The sequence below is a fragment of the Artibeus jamaicensis genome, unplaced genomic scaffold (genome assembly GCF_021234435.1).
Source record: "Artibeus jamaicensis isolate MK-2021 breed Jamaican fruit bat unplaced genomic scaffold, CSHL_Jam_final scaffold_3307, whole genome shotgun sequence".
Taxonomy (NCBI): domain Eukaryota; kingdom Metazoa; phylum Chordata; class Mammalia; order Chiroptera; family Phyllostomidae; genus Artibeus; species Artibeus jamaicensis.
In genome coordinates this window covers 10,828,514-10,841,185 of record NW_026522040.1, presented here as the reverse complement: position 1 = coordinate 10,841,185, position 12,672 = coordinate 10,828,514, and positions in this window count along the sequence as shown.

Genomic DNA, 12,672 nt, shown 5'->3' with positions numbered 1-12,672 from the left:
GCCATCAGCACAAGCTGAAGTCTGGTGGGATTTAAGCATCAATCAGACATTGCAGCAAAGAAGCAAGAAAAAAGAAATAAAGCGGAAATAACCAAACAGCTGTATAGTTCAAATACAACTTTTACGAAGGATTAAAAATGGGTACTTTGCCCATGGAGATTTCACATGCATCTATCTACTTGAGAATTCAGCCTGATCTCCCTGACTTGCGTGGTTCGGTGAGTTCGCCATTGTCCTGCAAACAGAAAGAACGCTGGTCAGATTCCCGGTCAGGGCACAGGCCTGGGTTTCAGGCCAGGTCCCTGGTTGGGGCATTCAAAAGGCAACTGATGGATGTTTCTCTTTCTCTCTTTCTCCCTCCCTTTCCCTTTCTCTAAAAATAAATAAATAAAATCATTTTTTAAAGAATTCAGCATGATTGAATTTCTAATGCAATGGCACCATGTTTCATGGCTAAATAAAAAATTGTATTCCTTAAGCAGCGGCAGTCACATTGAATCTGTTCCTGTCGTCACCTAAACCACCGCAAGCCTCCTGCAAACCTGTGCCTCCACCAGTAATGACTAACTGTCAGCAATCTGTGCTAATTCTCAAAACTATTTTCTATGAAATCAATCCAGGATTTCTCTTAAAATTGTTAAATGCTTGAGATATTATTTAGTTTTCTCCTTTACCACAAGTGTCTAGATCAGGAATTTTTAAGCCTGGGTATAATAAGCTTTAGGGGATATCAAAATACAACATTTTAGGCAAATAAGCATCTTTTTCAGGGGGGTCTATACCATTTCCTAGGTCTTCAAAAGTATCTAATAGAAAAACAAAATGCAAAAAATGTCAAGAATATGTTTAAAATATTTCATATTGAGTTACATTGATTTAAACATCTGGTCCGATCTCAAAGCAGTGAACTAGAATGACCCTGCTTGACTGGACAAAGAAAAAGTTCATAATAGCAACATTACTCAGCTCTTGTCAGTTTAAAACTATCATTGCTAATTTCAAAGTAAAACAGACCGTATTTTACTCACTTTTAATTTCTTTTCGATATTTAAAAATGTCTCAGAAGAGCAGAGACAGAGCGGGGGAGGGGACAAAGTGAAAGATCCAGGCTTCACCAGCCTCAGGCCCCGCGGAAGCTGGGCTTCATTCTAGGGCCAGTTACTCCACCAGGCAAAGTTTCAGCTTCCTAACCCCAGACAGCGTACTGTTAAATGGAGGTGGCATCTCACACATGATGAATGCCCACTATATATTAGTTTCGAACTCTTGTTGCTTTTTTCAATTGCCATAAAAGTGTGCAAACAATATCATGTCCTCATTTTTATTCATTTTCTCAGAAGTTAATGACAGCAGAGTCTAGTGACTGCCTCCATTTTTTTTTCATACTCTTTAGAAAAGCACAGTGACAGGAAGAAAGGTCAATGCCTCACGAAACTAATTTGTATTCTGGCCAAATTAGTTCTTCCAGAATACTGAAAGCAAATCAACTGGGCTTGCCTAAATTTTATTACTGCTTAATTAGGCTACAGTTTTCCATACCTTCAATCGGCTATCGCTAAATGAAACAATTTGAAAGATGCTGGGTAAATAGTCTCTCTAAATTGTTTTCCCATCCCTTTTAAGTAAGTAGTTTGAATTTCCCTGAAATTTGTATTTGCCAACTGAGATTCCAGGATCTGCCTGTTAATTCTAACTCTATAATTTCCTAAGTTGTTTCCAATTGTACACCAAAAGATGAATTCGTTTATGTAATGAACAGAGAGCACATGGAAAGAGTAGCAGTCTAATTTAGAGTGGGCAATGGATCTCTGGTAAAGGGATTATGGTAATTCTCAGCAGGGGACACTTTTCTCAGGGACCCAGGTCACTGGGTGGTCCTGAGAAGAAGAGATAGTTAGGTGGCAAAGACAAACTTCCCATTTCCCCCCATCACCTAGGACAGTTTCACTCAGGTCTAGTCCTGCAGACGGCTATGGAGAAGGCCAGTTCTGATTTTCATGATGTTCTGTAGGTATTGTTCATGCTGAATCTTGAATACTATATAGATTCTCTTGCTCATAGGGATACTCCCATAATTCTTATGAAGATTCAATAACATGATAGATTTCCCTGGGAATATGAAACAATAAAAATACTGTAAAAACATTTCCCTAAAAATAGAAATGGGTATTAATGATGAACTATTGAAAGGGATTATATCATCTGCTGTGCCAATAATCTGCGGTTGTGGTTATGCACACTTCTCCCAACTAATCCTCCCCAGCTCACAGAATACGCACATCCTTATTTACAGTTCGAATGCAGTTCCATGATGAATTTTTCATTCTAAGTACTTTGTACTGCCTATGAATTCACCACATTTTCAATAATAATTATTCTACGAAATTTTTACTTTTCATTAACTACATTTATTGACATGGAAATTGTAATGTTCATACAATACTAGTACTTTATTTTAGGGAAATTTTTAGAAAGATAAAACCGTTTCTTCAAAGCATTGCTTTCTATAATCAAGTATTTAATGACATTTTTTAAATTGCACTTTAAATTTTATATGAAATGCTTTATAAAGACACTTTTGTTCCATTACAGAGACCACAGTACAATAATTCAATTATACATAAAGCTAAATACAATGTCTAGCACTCAGCACAGCAGTAAAAGTGAAATTGCCCTTTGTTTTGAACATCTCTAGCTGAAGATCTTTAACAATTATTATACTGAACTTGATCAATAATAGTTCAGTTTATTAAGGTTATAGACTAGTAGCCAATCAACTCAGAATTGGAGACTTTCAGAAATGCAATAATCCATCACAAGCAGGATATAAGATTCCACAATATATGTCTAAAATTGACTCATACCTATGAATCACTTTACTAATATTTTCTAATTTGGATATAAAACTAGCCTCAGAACAAGGTATATAAGGAAATTCACAGGGAAAAATGAGAAAGCAAAATCCTTTTCTTCTCCCTTTTCTTTCTTTTTCTCTCTGTTCTTGAAAAGGAGGAATGAATAAGGAGGAAGAAAAATGCCCTAGATTTACAGAAGCCTAAAAAGCTTGCATAACAGCACTGCCCAAGGACAGCAGCCCTGGGGATGGGGTGAACAAGAAATATTTCTAAATATTTGGTACCTGTGACCATTATAATATCACCTCCTCAATTTCATTAAATCTTCAGTTATGTCTCCTGTACCCGTAAGCTTTGTGAGATTGACATCTTAATTTTATCCACCACACCACCCCTGTACTCCCACTCCCAACCCCAAAAATTACATCTCCCATTTTGTTTGACATGCTGCAGAATGGAAATAGAAAGTGCAGGACTGAGGTATTTTAGTAGAAAGTTGACTCAGCACAAGGGGTAACTGTAAAAAAATAAGTTCCACAAAAATTTGCAGGTATCTTGAAGAGTACATTCAAATGTCCACAGGTTGCCGAATATTTTTTTATCTTAAAATTTCTTCGAGTAGCAGGTTGATCTCAGCTACCAGTCATGTTAGGCAAACTACTGGGTCCCCAAAGACATCCATGCCCTAATCATTAAAACCTATTAATATGTTACCTTATATTATAGAGCTTATTCTGAATTACCCACCCCCTGAATAAAATTCCTCTGGGTCAGAAATTTTTCTCTGAACGTTAGTAGAGGCCTGGAAAAGCCCGAGTGATATTCAATAAACATGACTATAGAGATAAATTTACTACTGGTTCAGACATGAATGTTAAGTTCTGGTTAAATACTCAGAACAGTAGTCGTAGTATCATGGAGTTTAAGTTAATAATAGGCAACATTAACTCCAATCTCTTGTTCCACATGACTATATGACTTGATTATACTTCAAATCGTTATCCAAAGGAAAATCTCCTCCATAAGCTTTTGCATGGTCATTCCTTGCTTGTGAATCCTACTGAAAATGGTCACACAATCATATAGATTGGTATCATTAGAAAGTTATAGTCTCCTATGCTTACTTGGCTAATTTCTTCTACCACTTCCCAAAGGGACTACAATAAGCTCCTAACAACCTCCCACTTCTCAGGATGTCTTTGTCCTATCATCTTTTGTCTGAGATAAATGAAAAGTGAAAACTGTAAGTCAGGAATTACCTTAAAGCCTTACTTTTCTCCCCACTAAACATATGTGTATCTACTCCTCCTAAACTCTTTACAACCTCTTGAGGAAGTGGCTTCTTTCCTGCTAGTCAAATATTGTCCACCAATCTGCACTCTCAAATTGGGCTTAAAAGACTATCCCCCCTCTACTCTTTTATCCACTCTTCCTTACCTTGAACCTTATTCTTTCAATTGGCTCATGCTTCTCAGTGTAATGTGCTTAAGAGACTCCCATATTGAAAAAGATGAACTGTATCCCCCACATGCCCATCTTTTATAATTAATGACTCAGAAATCATCTTTTGCTCATATTAAGCTAACTGAATTGTAATGTATCTGATGATCAAGATATTGAATAGTTATGGAAAATTTCTCTCTTTTCTTCTATTTCAAAATAGTCTCTAAACCTTGTCCATATGCTTTCTAAGTATTTTCTGAATCTGTACACTTCTATTTCCATGCAATAATTTCATCTAGAACATCATCATTTCTCACCTGGACTATTCCAATGGTCCAACTGTGCCAACCTGTTTGTACCCACATATGCTTTCCCTCTTGTTACAATGAATAAATTTGTATCTGCTTCTTTCTAACACTAAACTGTGTTTTATAATGGATTCCATACCCTCCAATTTATCAGGTCTTCTATCATGTTTATCTCCTACATTACCTTTTGCCTTTTTGACCAGATCATTTTCATCATCATACAAATGAGTTCTATATTCTTCCTTCTTAACCACTAAAACCCTCCACCCACTGTCGCTTTTCTCTCTGATCTTGAGAGCAAAATTCCCCTGCCCGCTAGTTATTTTCCCATTTTCTCTTCTTCTAATTCTCTGTTGAACCTACTTCGATCAATCAGTCATTCATCCCTACTAGATTATCAAGCTACCATGGTCAAGACCACAAATAGTCTGTCAGTTTAAAACCAAATGGTTTCTTCTCAGTCCTTCTCTTCCTCCATTTTTCAACAGCATTTGATACAATAGGTTACTTTCCTTTTTTGAAACATTTTTTATTGATTTGTGAAATACGTGGTTTCTCTTCCTGCTGATAACTCCAGCAACTCTTCAATCTCCTGTGCCAGAGCCCCTTTGTTTGCCAGCACCAAAGTTTGGGGGGCCACGGCACCGAGTTCTCTCGCTCCTCAGTGTACACTCATTCTCCAGGAAAACGACCCATCTCCGAGTTAAAATAACATTTGCATGTCGACAGCTTGCAAGTCTGTATTTTCAACCCAGATCTATTTTCTAGATGCAGTCTCCTAAATGTAATTTCCAACTCAGAACCTCTACTTGGGTGCTTGCAGGCATCTCAAACTCAGTAGCCAGAGCAGAACAGATGATATCATTGCCCTTTCTCAAAAGAGTCTGTTTAGCATCTCAGGGAGCAACAACTGCAGCCTTCCAATTACTCATGTCAGAAATCTTGCAGTTATTCATTACACATCTCTTTTCCATCCATGTTGAGGTCAGTAGCAAAACCACTCAACTCTGAATTCTGACTTTATACTCCCCACACCTTCACGACCACTACAACCCTGTTCCAAGACACCAACACTGCTGTCCTGGGAAAGTGCCTGAGTCCTCCAACTGGCCTCTCTGCTTTCCTTACCCACACAGTTTGTTCTCTATGAGGAGATAGAAACATCCTTTAAAAGTGAAATAGATTATGTCATTCTTCAGCTCAAACTCCTTATCTCCATCAGAATAAAAGCCAAAGCACTTACAATGGTGGAGGGGACACTGCATTCCAACTCCTAACAACTTCCCTTGTCTCTGTGCATCCACTTGAGCGATCTTCCTGAATGGACAGCTGCCGGTGTCACTCCACTGCTTCGAGTCCCCAGTGAGAAGCCCACCATCTTCAGAATAAGCCCAGACTCTTTAGAAAAACATTCAACACTCTTCACTATCAAGCCTCTCCTTACCTTTCTAGTCTCCGTTGCTGCCATTGCCTTTTCCATTTGCAGCCTACACTGCAGTCAAACTGAATTTGTTTCTGCCTCAGTAAATCCCAGACTCACGCCTCCATTCTGTTGTATAAGCTGTTCCTTCTGCTGCAGGTAAAGAGAACCCCCACCTAGAAAGTCTATCCAGGAGGTCCCTTCTTTTACTGAATAACCATTTTCTTTGATTCCCTTTAAATTTCTGAGGAATAACAACTTCTTTTCTGCCTCTAGACTGTGCTCCAGTAGAATGTAGAACACAGTCCAGAGTTGTATATAGAGTTTACTTTTGCTACATCACTTCTTATAACACTGTATTAAAATTATTACTTGAGCCCTGACTGGTGTGGCTCAGTAGATTGAGCACCAGACTTCAAACTAAAGGGTCACTGGTTCAATTCCCACTCGGGGCACATGCCTGGGTTGGGAGCCAGGTCTCCAGTCAGGGACACACAAGAGGCAACCATACAGTGATGTTTCCCTCTCTTTCTCCCTCCCTTCCCCTCTCTCTAAAAATAAATAACTTTTCAAAATTAAAATAAAATAAAATAGTTAGTTGATTTATCTACTTCCCTCTAAACAATGACTGTTTTGGTCACAGGAGACACATCCGACTTATCCTTAAGTCCTTAGCCTTTAGCACAGTGGTTGACACGTGGAAAGTCTTCAAAAACATAGTGGTATTATCAACCGATATGAAGTATAGGTGTAAGAATGTAAGATAAGTTGCATTCTTTAAAGTTTTAACCATTTAACTATTTAATCATTTAATTATTTGACCTTTAAATCTAATTTAATAAAATTCAAATGAAAAAATGGTAGTGTAGAGAAAATAAGGAGTGAGAGAGTCATTTATATTTAGTGTGGTTTTCATTTTTAATTCAGAACTATAAGGCAATATATTCATAAATTGGATTATCTTGATCTTTACAAAAGTATTTCATGAATAATTAAGGAGCTAGAATTTGAAATACAATACTGTAGGAGAGTACACAACATATTTTGCTTTGTTTTTGAGAGTTTGTGGTACCAAACTACTATACAAATCTCTAATTTTACTTTCCTTCATTTTAATACAATTCTGAAGCTATACTAGATGGCACATGCAATAAAAATATTATGAAAAGACACCAGCACCCAATGGCAAGTTACCAGCCCGTTGCATAGTTCTTAGTATAAGAAGGACCTGGATGACTTCAAGCATTGTGAAAGCATATGAGAGTCTCTTGCTATGGGGTTTCTCTTATTACTATGATGGATATCAGGTCAGTCATGAAGGAGAAAAGGGGGCAAAATTCAGGGAAAGGTTGTCAGCTGATATCATGGCATGTGCTGCCTGGACCTTGGTGTCACAATGCTTTGAACTACTGCTCCTCCACTTGGGACACCACTGGAGCCATATTGTTTGTTCAGATTAAAACTGGGTGGATCAGGTGAACTGTTATCACAGTCACCAGTGTCAAGACTTCCTTTGTCTCCACTCCTTTCAGACTAAACGCTAGTGCCATCCATTTTATCCTTCTCCAGCTCCTGTCTGGTGCACTACATCCATACAATGTTTCTTTCATTTGTGTGACACTTTCTGTAAATAAAATACTTTCACACAGGTAATCTCACAGGATCTTCATGAAAACCCAGGGTGGTAAGTGGGGCTGGAATTGTTGCATAAATTTAATGAAAACACTAAAGTGCCATTTGTAGCTACCATATACTCTACTAGGCATTTTGTATTTTACTTAGTCTCATAGACACATGTTACTTAACATAGAAGTTAAGTGGCATATTCAAGGTCAAATGGTAAATTGTAGCAAAACTGGACTCTTGAAGATAGTTTATAATATATGTCTAAATATGCATACATATACATGTATGTTGTATGTTGCACATGCATGTGTGTATTTGTGTGAATATGTATTTACTCTGGGGCCCATGTAAAGCATGGGGTAATTTCCAGGCATTTTAAAAAAATAAATACCTTTTTTTACTTTTTCAAAGCTAGAAGGCAGTTAGTGTTGAGTTCAAAGAAAAAACAGTGCATATATGAGGTTCAGGACAAGGCAAGGCGTCTCCTCCTAGGAGGTCACAGTCAGGAGGCTGTGTGGTGGAAGAGGCTTTAAAAGAGTATGCCACGCCCTTTTCATCTGAGAGAGCATCATTTCTGTTAGTGCAAGGAAGTGAGTCAGCTCTCAGGTGGGAAATCCTTGTCTTCACACATTACAGACAGCTGGAGCTCAGGAATAGAAGTGCTAAATTTACTAAGTTGGCTAGGAAGCCTCCAGAGTGTACTCAGACATATCTATTTGTCTCCTGCGCCCAGGTGTCTTCCTGCTGTAATGTTAGTACGCGGGTGGGAGAAGAATGAGCCAGGATGCCAGACAACAGAGGGGGCAGGGGAGTGAGAGCCGCTCTTTTGACTGAGACCTAACAAGTTAGCAAGTGATGTAAAAACCTGCATTCCTTTCCAATACCCACAACGTCTAGTAGAGCTAACAATGGTTAGTGCTGAGGGGCTTTGGTGTTTATGGAAAGAGGTAGATTATCCTGACATCATAGTTTATGTTAATTATGGTGAAAGCAGTAAGCCCAACTAGTGTAACTTTAGGTGATTGGGTTATTCTTATTAAAAAACCTGTATCTCCCAGACCTCTTCTTTCAACGGGACAAGGTGAGTTTACTAGGAACCCCAGATTAATTGATCCCATTGGGAAAAAATATCTATATTAGATGTTGTCCAAATCCACATTTACATAAAATATTTCAAAATTTAGTAAAGTTAGGTCACATTGTTGTATTGTGTTAAACATCCATTTGTGTATTTATTAGTATTAGTATTGTTTACCAATGGTTTTTATAATCTATTTTCATCATCTATGCTGTATAATACTGAATCTTCTATGAAAAATTGACAGAACTCTTTTAATACTTGAGACTATTAATTTAAATGATTTAGGTAGTACATTAAAAGTTATTTCTCCTCATTGCTACAATTTTCCATTCTAATTTTTCCCTAAGGTTTTTGTATCATGAAATATTAGGTTTCTACAATTGCAAGTATAAATGAATTTCAAGTCAAATAATAGTGATATGGGAAATCTAAAGTTTTGATCAATTGTATTATAATTGAATCTTATCTAATATCATTTTTTGCCTAAGAAAAATGGTATAATTTTAGTGCATTCCATTGTTTTTATAAAGATTTTTAATTCTTTATTTTTGCAAACATTCAACATTTCCTCTCAGTTTTGCATAAACCCTAAATCATAGGTTTCTATATGAAACCCACTAGTGTTAAAGACAGTCTGCCTTGTAAGCAGTTCAAATGGGGATCCTAAACTTATTCCCAAGGTGGCTTTAATATTTTCTGAAAAGAAGTTTATTGCACTAAGTTATATTTTTTTCTTTTAAAGTGAAAGATTGAGTTTTTTTTAAGTACAGCTATTTACTCTCTAACAGAAATAGGTACCCACATTCTGAGTCACTATGATCATTCCCTCTCCACCATCACCTCACCTCCACCCCCAGCCAAATAACCAAATGAATTAACAAGTGAATTAATATTAGAAACTCATTGTAAAAATATTTTCATAATGCCATGCCATGGACAACATTTTTGCTCATAGCCAGGCTTATAGGCTGACACATAGTAAGGCTTCTATAGCTTCTTCACCCAAGATATTGGCCCTCCTGAGCAGTCAAGATGCTAGAGGCCAACCCCATTATCTCTTTAATGAACTGGGGTGCTCCCCCATTAAGTTTCACTTAAAATATATTACTTCCATGAGAAACTAAGTCACAATTAACACCAAATCTATTATCATATTGTGCTTTCTCAACTATGGTCTTTAAAAATATGTTTACTGATTTTAGAGAGAGAGGAAGGGAGAACAGGGAGAAACACTGATTGGTTGCCTCCCATACACCTCCCGAACCAGGGGTGGAACTCACAAACCAGGTATGTGCCCTGACTGGGAATTGAACCTCCAGCCCTTTGGTGCACAGGGTGATGCTCCAACCAACCGAGTGACACTGGCCAGGGTATCAACTATTGTTTTAAAAGCAGGTATTAGAGTCACATATAAAACCTATCTGGAGTAGCTTACCATCTAGAAAAAAACAAGACCAATGTGTGACTAGTAAAGAAGTAGAACTAGGAGAGTGAGGGCAAATCTACATTTAACACAGCCCTGGAAAGAAAAGAGCTAACAATTTAACCCAATAGTTGATTCTGGAACATAGAACAGAGCACGTAAAGGGGGCCGAAGGTAAAGGAGGTGAACAGCAATCAATAATTCAACTATAATTCAATAAAATATTTATCAAGAATCTATCAATATAACATACTTGGTTTGTATATCTGTAAAATTTGAACATATATGGGACTATATTCACCAAGAGTTTACAATATAGCCTTATGTTAGCTACACACATATGAGACAAGTTTATGATGAGTTTCTTGTGATATAGTCAATAATAAAAATTTTCAGGAATTCAAGGGAGATTTACCCTTGCTGAATCACAGTTTCTCATTTTTTAGAGAGATGCTCCAGTGTCCTGGAAATGCACTGCTTAGTCACTTAAAAATTAAACAAGAAAGTACCAAAAAATTCATGAACTACTGAACTTGAACAATGATTTCGCTATCAACATTTTTCTTATACTATGTAAAAAAAATTTTTACACTGTAGAATTGTTTTACCAAAGTGCAATTTTACATTTTGCCATTAGTTCTCACAATGAAAACAGGAACCTAATGATTAAAAAATTTTAATGTATTTATTTTAGAGCTTTGAAACTATTCTTTACTGCAGCTACAGTACATTTCTTTTATGAGGATTCATAACAGAAATGTTTTTAGTTTTATCCAGAATAAATTACTTGTTCTTATTTTTTAACACTGTGACACATGATATTGGTTTTGTTCACTTCTTTGCTCTTACATTAGGAGGTAACTTGAAAACAAATTTTCTTTACACCCGTTGTTGCACAGGACTGCACAGCAAGCATTGTTGTGAATTTGCCTTGTCCACAGCTTTGTTTCTTATGTGTAGGCATTTTTGTCACAATGTTTTTGTCCCGTTTTTTATTTTAATATATATTTTTGTCGTAATACAAGTATTTTTATCCTGACAAGTAAGTATACATATACTATGTACATGTAATGTGCATAATTATTAATGTTAGAGAAAAATAACAAAATTAATATTCAAGATCTGTGGCTTGTATATTTGCTAGTAACTATCACTTTAGCCTATCGTGACTAAACACTGTATGGATATGTGTGTGAATATACACACACAGATAGGTATGTATATATACATACATGCACAAATCCATGTACATATACACAATAGATAATGATAGATAATATTTTATAATAATACATAAATAAATGTTTGCAGTCACTTCATAAGTGGTTGAGAACAAGGCAAGTTAGTTCTTAATTTCTTCTTAAACTTCCTTACAAGTAACACCATAGTGAGCAAATGTTTACCAGGTAAAATGGAAGAATGTAAAGGAGCTTCTCATCAATTCACTCATATGAATGTTCACTGACAAAGTTGTGCACGTACAAAACTATAATGCTAAAGAAGCCTCCCTTGTCACAGTGGAGGGTGAAGACAGGACTTTCTTGCCACTGTTTATCATGGAAGACAGAAGTAGTTTTATCCACAGATTTCACTTAATTTCTTAACACATCTCATAGTAATATTTCATTGAATACAATAGTAACTGCCATCGTGCATCAAGATTCACTTTTAGGAAGTTAACTTCCACACACAAATGTCATTGTATTTATTGCAACCTTTATCTTTACCATTATCTGAAGACAATGTCTGAAAAAATAAACCATCCTCTGGAAAATAAGATTTGGTATTTAAATTGTTTTGACTTTTTCTTTACCTATTGACACATTTATGGTACAAAACTTAAAAAAATATCCAAATGTATAAAATATTTCATTTTTTAAAAATGCTTTTTATGCTCATGAATTGTATCCATTAGAATAAGCAAGACAGTTCCAGGCTGATGAGGACCCCTTAATCTCAATAGTTGTAACCAACCAAAGTTTCTACTTCACACTTCACATTCAATACAGGTCAGCTGCAATCTCTGTTCTTTATGATTACTAAGGACTCAGGTTGGCTGAGGTTCTATCTACATCTGCATTATGCTATACAGAAGCCATGAGCCATATAGTTATCAAACACCTGAAGTGTGGCTAGTTTGTAGCACATTTATAGCACATCTTAATATGCTATCAATGTGAAATACATATCATATACTGATGACCTAATATCAGAAATATATTAAATATATCATTAATATCATATTGATTAATGTTGAAATAATATTTCAAATATATTAGTTAAATAAAACACATTATTAAAACTAATGTCACCTTGTTCCTTTTATAATTCGTCTACTAGAAGGTTTTACATTACACGTGTGGCTCACATTGTGTGTCATTTGGGTAGTGCTTGTGGAGACACTGCTGCCACGTTGCCAGAGCAGCAAGAGGAGAATGTAGTCTGTCCTGCACCGGTTGTTAAAGTTTCCATCTGGAAACAACAGTCATCTTTTCCACTAACATTACTTTGGCCAA